Source organism: Antechinus flavipes, chromosome 2 (assembly GCF_016432865.1).
Source record: "Antechinus flavipes isolate AdamAnt ecotype Samford, QLD, Australia chromosome 2, AdamAnt_v2, whole genome shotgun sequence".
Taxonomy (NCBI): Eukaryota; Metazoa; Chordata; class Mammalia; order Dasyuromorphia; family Dasyuridae; genus Antechinus; species Antechinus flavipes.
This window is the reverse complement of record NC_067399.1, coordinates 463,008,354-463,023,917: the sequence shown is the minus strand read 5'-3', so window position 1 is coordinate 463,023,917 and position 15,564 is coordinate 463,008,354.

The window sequence follows — 15,564 nt, the reverse complement described above, 5'->3', positions numbered from 1 at the left end:
AATATAACAAAAATGGCAATTTTACCTAAATTGATTTACATCTCATAAATTTTGGTATTTGATTTATAGTGCCTTACTAATGAAACTGCCAAAAAATTATTTTATAGAGCTAGAAAGAATAGTAACAAAATTCATCTGGTAGAATAAAAGGTCAAGAATATCAAGGGACTCAATGGAAAAAAAAAAAAAAAAAACTCTGTGAAAGAAGGTGGCCTAGCAATGCCAAATCACAAATTGCATTACAAACTGATAATTATCAAAACCAATTTTGACTATGAAATTGAATGGTGGATCAGTGGAATAGATTAGGTACATAATACACAGTAGCAAATATCTTGGCAATCTAGCATGTGAAAACAGAAAGATCCCAGCTATTGGTACCAAAATTCATTATTTGACAAAAATTTCTTGGAAAACTACTTTGGCAGAAACTAGGTACAAACTTACATGGTATACCAAGATAAGATCAAAATTGGTACGTGATTTAGAAATAAAGGTGATGGCATAAGCAAATTAAGGCAATATAAAAAATTTATATCAAATCTATGAATAAAGGAAAACTTTATGATCATACAAGTGATAGAAAACATAACAGGATATAAAACTGCTAAATTTGATTACCTTAAATTAAAAAGAATTTGCAGAAACAAAATCAACACTGTAAAAATTAGAAGAAAAGCAAGAAACTGGGAAACAAAATTTACAGGATGTTTTTCTGATAAAGACCTCATTTCTCAAACATATAGAAAATGAATGCAAATTCATAAGAATGAATCATTTCCCATTTGACAAATGTTCAAAGGATATGAACACATAATTTTCAGGAGAAATAAAATCTATCTATATTCATATGAAAAGATGTTTTAAATCACTAGTGATTAGAGAAATGCAAATTAAAACAACTATGAATTTTAAAAGAGATAATAACCTAAAAGGGGTATTAGCCTATAGAATAGAGTATTAGGGTTAAAAAACCCTTTAAGTATTATATAGTCATTCTCCATTTGTGAAATGTTAAAATCAGAGGGAGGTTAGACTAAGTTTGAAGACAAAATTAATAATGAAACATGAACTTGAACTCCGAGTTTCTAATTCCTATAGTAACATTTTTTCCATTCTGCCCCACCCTGAAAATTATATGAATAATCATAGAAAAATAGTTTTCAAAATAACCTCTGATTACATATTGTATATGCATCAGGCAATACAAATTTATTAAGTACCTACTATATGCCCAGTACTATGCTAAGTTCTGGTCATATAAAGATTTGACAGTCTTTGCTCTCAAAGAGCTTATAGTCTAAGTCAAGAGATGGCATACAAACTACTATGCATAAACAAGATATATATAGGATAAATTGGAGATTATCAGAGCAAGAGGACACTGTTATTAAGGAAAATTGGGGAAAGCTTTGTGTAGAAAGTGGGATTTTATCTGAGACTTGAAGGAAAAAAAATGATATCCAGGAGATGAAGAGAGGAGAATTCCATGAATAAAAGAAAACCAGTAAAAAATGATGGGAATTGGGAAAGAGATTCTTTTAATAGTTGATAAACTTTTATTAAGTCCTACTATAGGCTGACACTTGAGTAGAAGTAAAAGCCAGGGAATTTGTTATTTTGAGCTAAGACTGAGCAGTCCAAGACTAGTGTGGATTCAAGAGTACAGTATAAAAAAGACTAGTTCATTAAAATAAAACTAAACTAGCTAAATTGCAGAAGAGAGAAGAGTATATTTAGAACAGAAGTGATCACCTATGAAAGAAGTGAATATAGAAAAATTAGGCATCATGGTGAGAATTAGAATAGGGTTTGATATTGCAAGGTACAGGGAAAAGTGGAATAACAATATATGTTGAATTTCTGGGCAAAGGTATAGCCAATTCTGTATGTGGCTGAGATAGGATGAGGAGTATGCCATGAAAAATAAGCAAGGTAAGAATTTGGAGGTAAAGATGTTTGAGGGAGTATCAATATGCACATTGAAGTCTCCCAGCATGAGGGCAGGCATTGGAAAGCAGAGGAAAAATTGAGTCAAGTACTGAAAGCTTATTATCATCAGTTATTTGGTTCAGCCAAGAATTATACATATATACACATACATATATATACATGAAATCAGATGCTTTCCAAATATATGTACACACATATTCATATACATACATCTATATCTATCTATACATGTTAAGTAACAAATTATAGTGAGTAGAGCATTGAATTTGGAGTTAGGAGAGACTTGGGTTAGAATCTCAACTTCCACACTTAATAACTATATGATAACCCCAGTCACAGTTCTGTCATCAGCAAAATGGAGATAATTACACCTGGAGAACCTGCCTCAATGGTCATGTTGCTGTGGTGATCAAATGAGATAATATGTAAATTGTTTTCAATTTTAAATCTCTATATCACTGTCAGCTATTATCATCCCTACTTTAAAGAGCATGAAATTGAGGTTTTGAAAGGTTAAGAGGTATAACTTGCCCACATTTTGCTCTGGATTCACAATATATTGTTTAATCTCTTCTTCATCTCTTTTTTCCCCATCTTAGGAATGAAAATTGTTCTCCAAATAAAAAAAATTTAAAAATAACTTTTTTTTCTGCTTTGGTCTTTAGGAATTTACTTGTAGGTAACCTTTATATAATACTTACGAGCAAAAGTGTTGTTTTTCTTCTGGTGACTTCAAAATCTGGCTCAAACCTATTTTTCCAGACTGGTTTCACATTATTCCACTTTATGTAACTCTATGTTCTAGCCAAACTGCCCTCTTTACTGTTCCTGGCATGACACTTTAATTTCCTGGTCCACAACATTCCACCTCCTTCCTTTGGACCTTCACACAAACTGTCACCATGCCTGGGATTTTCTTCCTTCACCTCTTGGAACCCTCAATTATCTTCCATGCTCACTTCAGATGCCATATCCCATAAGAGGTGTTGCCTGATGCTTCAAATGTTTACTGCTTTCTCCTTCCTAAGTAATGTGCTTTTGCTTATTATATATTTTATAATTGCTCCTATATATCTGTAACTTATTCCCCACCCCCCAAATAAAATGGGAACTCTTTGAGGACAAAGAATATTTGGCCTTTGTCATTGTATATCTAGAGCTTAGCATAGTCCCTTGAACCTGAATACATAGTTTTTTACAAATTAATTAAATAAATAAATGAACTTAATTCAGCCAAACTAATACATTATATTAAAAAATATTTTTCTTAATTTAATGGAAAAAAACTAGAATTTCCATAACATAGTATAATTTTAAAAAAAAACCAATAATAGCACGCAAAACTGCAAATCCATTATGTATAATTTGCTATTTGTTTTAAATATATAATAAAGCTATTTAATAAATTATTTAATATTTAATTATTTAATATAATAAAGCTATTTTTTCTTCCCTACTACCCTCCCATGGCTACCATTAGATACATATGCTTATGTATATACATATACATACATGTAAATTTATTCTATACATATTTTGATTTATCAGTTCTCTCTCTGGATGCAGGCAACATCTTGTTATATCTTTTAAAGTTAATTTGAGTATTTATAATAGTCAAAATGACATTTGTTCAAAGTAATTTTTATTATATTTATTACAGTTTTTTTTTATTTTCAAAACATATGCATGGATAATTTTTCAACATTGACCCTTGAAAAACCTTATTTTTCCAAATTTTCACCCTCTTCCCCCTACCCACTCCCCTAGATGTCAAATAATACAATATATGTTAAATATATTAAATATGTTAAATCCAATATACGTATGCATATTTATACAATTATCTTGCTGCATAAGAAAAATCAGATCAAAAAATGAGAAAGAAAACAAAATGCAAGAAAAGAACAACAAAAAGAGGGAAAATTCTATGTTGGGATCCACACTCAATTCCCTAGTTCTCATTCTGGATATAGATGGCCCTCTTCATCACAAGATCATTGGAACTAGCCTGAATCATTTCATTGTTGAAGAGAGCCACATCTATCAGAAGTGATTATTGTATAATCTTCTTGTTGTCATATACAATGATCTCTTGGTTCTGCTTACTTCACTTATCAGTTTATGTAAGTCTCTCCAGGCCTCTCTGAAATCATCCTGCTGATCGTTTCTTATAGAGCAATAATATTCCAAAACATTCAAATACCATAACTTGTTCAGCCATTCTCTAACTGATGGGCATCCACTCAGTTTCCAGTTTCTTGCCACTACAAAAAGGGCTGCCACAAACATTTTTTGTGTATGTGGGTCCCTTTCCCTCCTTTATGATCTCTAGGAAATAAGCCCAATAGAAATACTCCTGGATCAAAGGTATGCATAGTTTGATAATTCTTTAGAGCATAGTTCCAAATTGCTCTCCAGAATGGTTGAATCAATTCACAACTCCACCAACAATATACTAGTCTCTCAGTTTTTCCACATTCCCTCCAACATTCATAATTATCTTTTCCTGTTATTTTAGCCAATTTGAGAGGTATGTAGTGATGCCTCAGAGTTATCTTAATTTGAGTTTCTCTGAACAATAATGATTTAGAGCACCTTTTCATATGACTAGAAATGATTTTAATTTCCTCATCTGAAAATTACTTGTTCATATCCTTTGACCACTTATTAACTGGAGAATGGCTTGAATTCCTATAAATTTGATTCAAATGAGGCCTTTATTAGAATCCTCAAATGGAATTTTTCCCCTTAGTTTATTGCTTTCCTTCTAATTTTGTCTGCATTGGTTTTGCTTGTATAAAATATTTTTAACTTAATATAATCAAAATTATGCATTTTGCATTTAGTAATGTATCAAGTTCTTCTTTGACCACAAATTCCTTCCTTCTTCACAGATCTGAGAGTTAAACTATTCTTTGTTCTTCTAATTTGCTTATAATATTACTCTTTATGTCTAAATCATGATCCCATTTCAATCTTACCTTGGTATATGGTGTTAGGTGTGGATCAAAGTGTAGTTTCTGCCATATTAATTTCCAATTTTCCCAGCAGTTTTTGCCAAATACTGAGTTCTTATCCCAAAATTTGGGTCTTTGGGTTTGTCAAATACTAGATTACTCATTGACTATTTTGTCTTGTTAACCTAATCTGCTCTACTGATTGACTACTGTATTTCTTAGTCAGTACCAAATTGTTTTGATGATTGCTGCTTTATAATATAGTTTTAGGTCTGATATAGCTAGTCCACTTTCATTTGCATTTTTTTCACTAATTCCCTTAAAATTTGACTTTTTGTTCCTCCAGATGAATTTTGTTATTATTTTTTTCTAGCTCTGTGAAGTAATTTCTTGGGAATTTGAATGGTATGACACTAAATAAGGAGATTAATTTAGGTAGTATTGTCATTTTTATTTTATTAGTTTGGCCTATCAATGAGCACTTGATATTTTTCCAAAAGATTAGATCTGACTTTATTTTGTGTGGAAAGCATTTTGTAATTATGTTCATATAGTTCTTGACTTTGTCTTTGCAGGTAGACTCTCAAATATTTTATATTATCTACTGTTATTTTAAATGGAATTTCTCTTTGTATCTCTTGCTGCTGGACTTTGTTGCTAACATACAGAAATGCTAATGATTGTGGATTTATTTTGTATCCTGCAACTTTGCTAAAGTTATGAATTGTTTCTAGTAGTTTTTTTAGTTGATTCTCTTAAGTATACCATCATATCCTCCACAAAAAATGATAGTTTGGTTTTCTACTTACCTATTCCAATTCCTTTAATCTCTTTTTCTTCTCTTAGTGCCAAAGCTAACATTTCTAAGACAATTTTGAATAGTAATGTGATAGTGGCCAAAACTTGAAACAAGGTGCTGTCACTGGAATTAATAGAGACAATGGTTATGTACTTAATTCACACCTTTAAGAGAGTTTACACATTAGTTCACATTTTTAGAGTTCACACCTTTGGGAGAGTTCATACCTTTGGGAGAGTTCACACATTAGAGTTCACACCTTTAAGAGAGAATATATAAGGAGGAGCTCCCACAAACCCACTAGAGACTCTGGGAGATTCACAAGTCAGGATTCACTTCGGGAAATTCATAAATCAGGATTCAGTCCAGGAGCTCCCACAAGTCCAGAGAGAACCCACAATCCTACTCTCGGAGGAGGAGCCAGATTCATTCCATATTCCACTTTTGTGCTGGCTGGAGGCTTTGGATTCAGAGAAAGGTAGAGGCTGAAGCTGGGAGAACCAAAGGACTAGCAGCAAGAGCTCTCAGAACCAAGGAGAGAGATAGGCCTCTAAGAAAGCTAACGGGACTATTTTGGAAGAGACAATAAAGGATCTGAACTTTTAATAGCTGATTGCATTTGAGGTGATTATTACTCAGAACTGAAAGGAAGGCTGCCCCCAAAAGCCCCCCAAGAAACCTGCTCACAGAGAACAATTGTATTTTAGAGAAGAGAATATTAGAGTGGGCAACCTCGTTTTACCACTGATCTTATTGGGAATGGTTCTAGTTTGTCCCCATTACATCTGATGCTTGCTGATGGCTTTAAATAGATGATATTGATCATTTTAAGGAAAACTCCACTTATTCCTATACTTTCTAGTGTTTTTAATAGGCATGGGTGTTGAATTTTGTCAAATGCTTTTTCTGCATCCATTGAGATAATCATATGATTTTTGTTTGGTTGGTTATTGATATAGTCAATTATGTTCATGGTTTTCCTAATATTGAACCAGCCCTGAATTCTATAAAACTTCCTGGTATAAAGCCTAGTTGGTCATAGTGTATTATTCTGGGGATAATTTGCTGTAATCTCTTTGCCAATATTTTATTTAAGATTTTTGCACCAATATTCACTAGGGAAATTGGTTTATAGTTTTCTTTCTCTGTTCTGTCAGAATCTACCTGGTTTAGGTATCAGCACCATGTCTGTGACATATGTCTATGTCATAAAAAGAATTGCATAGGAATCTTTCTTTTCCTATTTTTCCAAAGAGTTTGCATAATATTGGAATTAATTGTTCTGTAAATGTTTGGTAGAATGTAAATCCATCTGGCCCTGGTGATTTTTTTCTTAGGGAGCTGATTAATAATTTGTTCAATTTCTTTTTCTAAAGTGGAACTATTTAACCAATTTTTTTCTCCTGTTAATCTGGGCAATTTATATATTTGTAAATATTCATCCATTTCATATTTATTGGCATACAGTTGGGCAAAATAGCTACTAATTATTTCTCTAATTTCCCCTTCATTGGTGGAAAGTTCATCCTTTTCATTTTTGATACTAACAATTTGATTTTCTGCTTTTCTTTTTCTGATCAAATTAAGTAAAGGTTCATCTATTTTTTTTAATAAAACCAGTTCTAAGTTTTGTTTATTAGTTCAATAGTTTTTTTTACTTTCAGTTTTATTAATTTCCCCTTTTATTTTCAGAATTTCAAATTTGATATTTACATGTGGGATTTAAAATTTATTCTTTTTAGTTGTGTGCCCAATTCATTGATCTTCTCTTTCTCTATTATATGCATGTAAGCATCTAGAGATATAAAACTTTCTCTAAGAAGTGTTTTGGCTGCATCCCATAAATTTTGGTATATTATCTCATTATTGTCATTCTCTTGGATGAAATTATTTTGACTGTATCTATGATTTGTTGTTTCACTCATTCATTATTTAGGATAAGATTATTTAGTTTTCAATTAATTTTTGGTCTATTTTTTCCTTGGCTCTTTATTACATGTGATTCTTATTTTATCATGATCTGAAAAAGATGCATTTATTATTTCTGCCTTTCTGCATTTGATTTTGAGGTTTTTATACCCTAATATATGGTCAATTTTTGTATAGGTTCCATGAACCACTGAGAAAAAGTATACTCCTTTCTGTCTTCATTCAATTTTCTCCAAAGATATATTATACTTAATTTTTCTAATATTCTACTTGCCTCCTTAACTTCTTTCTTATTTATTTTGTGGTTCAATTTATCTAGTCCTGGGAGAGCAAGGTTGTGATTCCCCAATAGTATAGTTTTGCTGACTATTCCCTTAACAATTCCCTTAACTTCTTCTCTAAGAAACTGGATGCTATATCGCTTGGTACCTATATATTTAGTATTGATATTACTTCACTATCTATGATACCCTATAGCAAGAAATAATTTCTTTCCTTATCTCTTTTAATTAGATCTATTTTTGCTTTTCCTTGATCTGAGATCAGAATTGCTATCCCTACTTTTTTTTTTTACTTTATCTGAAGTATAATACATTCTGTTCCAGCCTTTTACCTTTACTATATATGTATCACTTTGTTTTAAATGTATTTCTTATAAACAATATATTATAGGATTCTGGCTTTTAATCCAGTTGGCTATCTGATTCTGTTTTATGGGAGAGTTCATCCTATTCACATTCACAGTTAAAATGTTTAATTCTGTATTTCCCACCATCTTATTTACTCCAAATTATGTTTTTCTTTTTCCTTTCCCCCTTTCCCTCCTCCCCAGTATTTTGTTTCTGATCACCGTCTCCCTCCAACAGTTCCTCCTCCTTTCTTATACCTTTTCCCGACTACTTCTGTTTTCCATTCTATTAGCCTCCCCCTTTCCTTTTCCCTTTCCCCTCCCAACTTCTCTATAGGGTGAGACAAGTTTCTCTGTGAAGCCAAATATATCTGACATTCTCTCTTTGAGACAAATCTGACGAGAGTAAGATTCACACAATGTTTATATCCATCCTTTCTTTCCCTCAATTATAATAGATCTTCTTTGCCTTTCCGAGATGTAATTTCCCTCATTTTACCTCCATTTTCTTCTTTTTTTCCCAGTACAATCCCCTTTCCTCCTCTAGTTTTTTTTTTAATATTATCACAATAAAATCAAATTATACTTGCTCTCTCTAAGTATACTCATATCAGAGGTATAGTTTTCAAGAGTTCTTTCCTTTTTACCTTTTTGTTTTTTTTTCCAATTCTGTATTTGGAGATTAAATTTTTTGTTCAGCTCTGGTCTTTTTAACAGAAATAAAGGAAATTCACCTGCATCATTGAATGTTCATCTTCTTTCCTGAAAGATAATGCTCAATTTTGCTAGATAGTTGATTCATGGCTAGAATCCAAGTTTCTTTATCTTTTGGAATATCAGATTCCAGGCCCTTTGATCCTTTAAAGTGGAAGCTGCTAGGTCATGGGTAATCCTGATTGTGGTGAAATGTTCTCTTCTTAAAAACTTTGACTAATAGAGAACTTATTACCATACTACTTGCTGTTATCCTTTCTAGAAAGTTTTTCTCTATTTACAATCAAATTCTTCTTCATTATTTCCACACTTTAATCCTATTTCTGTCCTCTAGTATCATCATTCTAATGACAATCCTTAACATCCTTGAAGACCTTCTAGTGTTCATTTGAATATTCTTCTCCTTCAAATTAACTACTCTCAGTATCTTCAGTGTATTTTTTCTATGACATGATGTCCAGATTCTTTAACAAGCATTTTTTGAATGGTTCTTAATATTGTGCATGGCACTAGGGCAAGCATCAGTACAAGTCCTTACCCATGGAGCTTATTCTTTTGTATGTGCTAATGATAAATAGATGACTCTAATTCAAATAATCAAACATGATGAGTACTTTAAAAGGTCACAAAACAAATTGCTAAGTAAGACTCATGTGTGATGACCACATATTTTAAAATCAGCCAGAGTCAGGAATTCAGGTTAAGGGAAAATCTTCAATCTTTATTCTTTGTGGAGGTGAAGGGGGATGGCTATAGCAGTGTGAGCAGCTGCGACAGGAACCCAGCCAGCAGTCTCTTTCTGCCTCTCTCTCTGCCCTTCTGCCTCCACCCACCAAAATTGTCCCTACGTCATTTCCTATACAACACATCAGGACTTGCACAAAGAGAGGGCGGGGGCCATTCTTTCTCCAAGCATATATATTAATAGAGCATACTCTAATATCATTTAATAATTAATTAGTTAATTGATCAATTAGTAATTTCAATTACTATTTAGCCTCACGTGCTTGGGACCTCAGTGCATCAACTCAAGCCTCAGCCCATTACACTCATGGATGATGAGATTGTTACTAACCAGGAATATCATGGGAGACTTCACAAGAGGAAAATAATAGGTTTAATTTTCTTAGATTTTCTTGTAGAAAAAGTAGAAAGATATGGTTACATGAATTCAGAACAAATTGGGTATCCTTATTACAAGAGTTGTCATCAATGGTTCATTATCAACATGGCAGGAAGCTTCCAATGAAATTTATTTTGGGGATAATTCAATAATTTGGTGGTGAATGGGTGGAGGATGGTGAAGAATCTTGAGTCATAATATATGAAGATCTATTGATAGAGCTGATGGTGTTTAACTTGAAAAAGAGTTCTGTTGGAGAACTGGACATGATAGACTTTTTTTTCAGAGTTGTGGCATAGAAAGGGAATTGGATTTGTTCTGTTCGACCCAGATGGCAGAAGATAATAGATATATAGATATAGATATATCTATATAACATATAGATTCTATGTATAATCTATATTAATATATAATATTATAGATATATGTATATATCTATATAATACATAGATAAATTTGATAGAGGTTGCAAAAAGATAAAGAAAATGAATATTAGGGGGGAAAATACTTCCTAGGATTTAGAGCTGTCCAAAAGTGAAATGAACTACCTTAGAGGTGATGGGTTTTCTTTCCTCCAAGTTCTTCCAGAAAAGGTTAGAAGACTACTTCTTGATTTTGTTACAGTGAGAATTCTCTTTTGGCATAAGATGAACTATTTATCCATCAAGATCCCTTCAAACTCTTAAATTCGTGTATGTTATGACTGTATGAAGGACATACCCTTTATTTTGAATTTTAAAGAATACGTGAAATGAAACAATAACAAAGACAAAAACTTATTACTGTGCAAATATAATGACCAAAATTGGTCTCAAAGAAGAAATATGAAAAAGTATTCTTCTTCTTTGAAAAACTGCTCATGGGTAATCCGGATTGTAGTGATCTGTTCTTTTCTTAAAAACTAACTAACAGAGAACTTATTACCACACTACCTACTGTTATGGGTGTAAAAAACTTTTATATGTTATCTGACTCAGTATTTTGATTAGCTTTGAGGAATTTCCTTTTCTCTCTTTCTTTTTTATTTTTTTGTTACAAGGCTTGGCTCTCTAGGTAGGAGAGGAGGTAAGTGGCATGATGGATGGAACCCTAATTCTGGAATCAGGAAGATATGAGTTCAAATGCAGCCTCTAATACTTCTTAGCTGTGTGACCCTGGACAAGTCATTTAAACCTGTTTGCTTCAGTTTCCTCATCTGTAAAATGAACTGGAGAAGGAAATGGAAAACTATTTTAGTATCTTTGCCAAGAAAATTTTGCCCTAAAGGGGAACTTGACAAGTCAAAAGTATCTGAAAAAAATGACCAAACAGAAACTCTAGTTAGGGGAAAGGAAGAATGCATTGGGAAATGAAGGTAATATAACAACAAAAGATATAAACAAAGATTTTAAAAGTAAAGACAAAATAAAAATTCAACATCTGAGGAATGAGAGACTGGCAAATCTGAGTTTAGGGAGAAGTTGTTTGGATATAAAGAAATAAGAGAATGTAGAAAGCATCAGATGAAAAGGAAACAGTGCAGGTTGGTTAGAGTACACAGTTCTATTATCTTGTTTGTGGACCTCTGGACATGCTTCAGGTTATGGTCCCCATAGAGATGTAGTGTTCATTCAGTGCCAGGTCTTGGAGAACAATTACTGCATATAAGGGAAGAATTATTGAGCATAAGAAATATTTCCATCCCCACTAATCCCATATAAAATCTAAATTTGAGGAATGACTTTTGTAAAATTAATGCTCTAGTCATATCTTTTCCCCCAAAAGCCAATTTTTTTATTGCTTATTATTGCATATTTCATTTATTTTAAGTAATTGCCTATTTAAAAGGGCATTGAATAAGAGTTAAAACAAGGAGTGCAGTTGGTTTATTAAATTATATTGGGGAAAAAGATAAGCTCAAAGAAGGGAGAAGACCAAATGTTTGGAACAGAAGGCATGATGACTGAGGACAGAATAATGCAGAATGGCTAAACTTTTTAGCTTGCTTCTGTGACTACTTTGTTTCTGTGGACTATAAAGGAAAAAGTGAAATGGTTAAATGGGAGCTGATGAGTAAAAGTAGCCAAGGTAAGGAGGGAAATGAGAAGAAGGCAATAGCTATCTTCTATGAGTTCAATGTTTCTTGGTTTACCTGAACCAAGGTGTCGCAGGGTACTGAAGAAATCTGTAAACGTGGGAACTGAGTTGCTGTCAGAGATCTTTGAAAGATTGTGAAGAACAAGAGGTCCTATAGGTTCTGAGAAGAGCAAATGTCCCAGTCCCCAAAAACAGTTAGAGTGGACTCTGCATGTGGGCTGGGTGAGCTTAATTTCTATTCCCCACAGTTCTCTCTTTGGGTGCAAATGGCTCTCTCCATTACAAGACCATTGAAACTGGCCTGAATCACCTCATTGTTGAAAAGAGCCATGTCCATCAGAACTGATCATCACATAATCTTGTTGTTGCTGTGTGCAATGTTATTTCTATTGGTTCTGTTCACTTCACTTAGCATTAGTTCATGTAAGTCTCTTCACACCTTTCTGAAATCATCCTGCTGGTCATTTCTTACCGAACAATATTGCATAACATACATATACTATAGCTTATTCAGTCATTCTCCAACTGATGGGCTCTATTCAGTTTCCAATTCCTTGCCACTACAAAAAGGACTGCTATAAGCATTTTTTGCACATGTGTGCCCTTTACCCGCTTTTATGATTTATTTGGGATACAGGCCTAGTTGAGACACTACTGGATCAAAGAGCATGCATAATTTGATAGTCTTTTGGGTATAGTTCTGTATTACTTTCCAGAAAGGTTAGATTAGTTCACAACTCCATCAACAATGCATTAGTGTCCCAGTTTTCCTACATGTCCTCCAATATTCATCAGTCTTTTTCTGTCATCTCAACCAACCTGAGAGGTTTGTAGTGGTACCTAAAAGTTGTCTTAATTTGCATTTCTTTGATCAATAATGATTTAGAGTATTTTTCATATGACTAGAAATGGTTTTAACATCTTCATCTGAAAATGGTCTGTTCATATCCTTTTACCATTTATCAATTGGAAAATGGCTTATAGTGCTATAAATTTGTGTCAATTCTCTATATATTTTAGAAACAAGATCTTTATCAGAACTCTTGGAAGTTTTTCCCAATTTACTGCTTCCCTTCTAATCTTGTCTGCATTAGTTTTGTTTGTACAAAAACTTTTTAAGTTAATATAATCAAAATTATTCATTTTGTATTCCATAATGTACCCAAGTTCTTCTTTGGCTACAAATAATAGCCAAAGCTCCTTCTCATTCTTTTTTCCAAACCCATAGAAGTTCAATGGCAAGACAAAAATCAAGATGAGTGGTGATGACCCAAGATGCAGCGGGTGATCTTCTAAATTAAAATCTTGCCCAGGTCTCAATTTGTCTGAGACCACATTCATTCAGTGGCTAAGAGGACAACTTGAAAGCATGGTAAATTGAAATAGATATAAGTAAATGTAAATAAATATTCAACAAAATTGAGTTAAAGTCAAAACATAAAGGAACTTCAAAGCACAAGCTTGGATAGACCTAAAACAAGACCTTGGTGAGGGGAATCAAAACATTCTTGAGTGGATCTGAAGGAGCACAAAATTATTCTTAGTCATCCTCAGCATTCATGGACAATTTCCAAGGTTAGGGCAACTTTCTGGATTCAAAGAATCTTTAAGCATATACATTTGGATTTAAAGAGTATAATAATTTAAAAGTTTTCTGAATGATATAATAAATGATAAATAATAATCAAAAATAAGAAGCTAGAGGAAGAATCTCATTTTTTCCTAACTCTTTTGTGACATATAAATTCTCTTAGTCTATTTGTGAATCCTCTAAATGTAGTTTAATCTGTAACTTGACTTAGTTTACCTATAGAGTTTGTTTGATGAGTTTTGTTTCCTTAGGAGATATATGAGATTATGACTCTGTTTAAATTTGTTCAACTTCTGTGACATTGAAGCAAGAATGGGATTATGGATTTGTCTTTACTTTAACTTTTATGGCCTAATAGAAATGTATAAGATTGCAATACATAAATAAATTATTTTTCTGTCATTCTGACAAACCTTTGCCTGGAAATAGCCTTGTCAGAATCCTCATAATTATTCAGGTTTTTTTGGAGGTCTGAATTTGTGCTTGAGCATAAAAGTAAAACCTACGTTTTTACTTCCACAATTTCTGCATTGTGGTAAATATAAATTTGACAGTAGTTACCCACAACATGAACCCAGAGAGAAGATATTTTTCACATAAAAAATTTGGTGAGCCATGAAGGGATAAGAAGTAACATTGGAAAGATTAGATTCCACTACAGCATTTCTCTGGTTTGCACAAAGATTTATTTACCCTGGAGAAATTTTAAAGGAGAAAAATTCAACCAGGCCGTAAAGACCGCTATTCAAAAAGAAAAAAAATTCACAGAAAAGGAAGTTAATTTGTTTTTTATGTATGTCCTCTGTGTTTCTGCATATTTTTGATTTTTGTTTCTTGCATTTGAATAATGTCTGCTGAAACTTTTGGGGTGCTCAGTTTGATAGCTAACCAGATATTCTGATAAGCAATTCTCTGTGATTCTAAAACTAAGATTGAATTGAGAAACTCTAAGTTTCAACAGGCAGGATAGGGTATTTTCTCCCCTTAATCTCAATACCTTGTGCCTTTTTTAAAATCTTATTTTCTGCAGGCATATAAGCAAACAATTTGTGTGTTGTGGCTATTGCCTCTGGTTCAATCTAGATTAGGCACAGTATTTCTGACCATTGCTTAAGTCAGGGGTCCTCAAACTATGCCCCATGGGCCAGATGCAGCAGCTGACGACATTTATCCCCCTCACCCAGGGCTATGAAGTTTCTTTATTTAAAGACCCACAAAACAAAGTTTTTGTTTTTACTATAGTCCTGCCTTCCAATAGTCTGAGGGACAGTGAACTGGCCCCCTATTTAAAAAGTTTGAGGACCCCTAAAGTGATCCTGGTTCAGTTTCTGTGGTCTAGTATAAAAAGCACTGCAACAGGTTTCTCAGAAATTTCCTTTCTGATGTGGTTCTGATTGTGATTTGATGCAATGGTGTGGTCACTGTTTGTGACCCTGGTAAGAATGCACCTCTGTACCACTTCACACCTCTCAGACTTAGATGGCAGGAAAAGATAATGATAAATGTTGAAGGAGATGTGGGAAAACTGGGTTACTAATACTTTGTTGGTGGAGCATGTTAATGGATTCAACCCTTCTGGAGAGCAATTTGGAACTATGCCCAAAGAGCTATCCAACTGTCCTTTGTCCTATCAAAATAGCCTTTGATCCAGCAATGTCTCTACTGCTTCTATATCCCAAAGAGACCATAAAAACCAGAAAAGAACATACATATGCAAAAATGTTTGTAGCAGCCCTTTTTGTAGTGACAAGGAACTGGAAACTGAGTGGATGTCCCCAGTTGGGGAATGGCTGA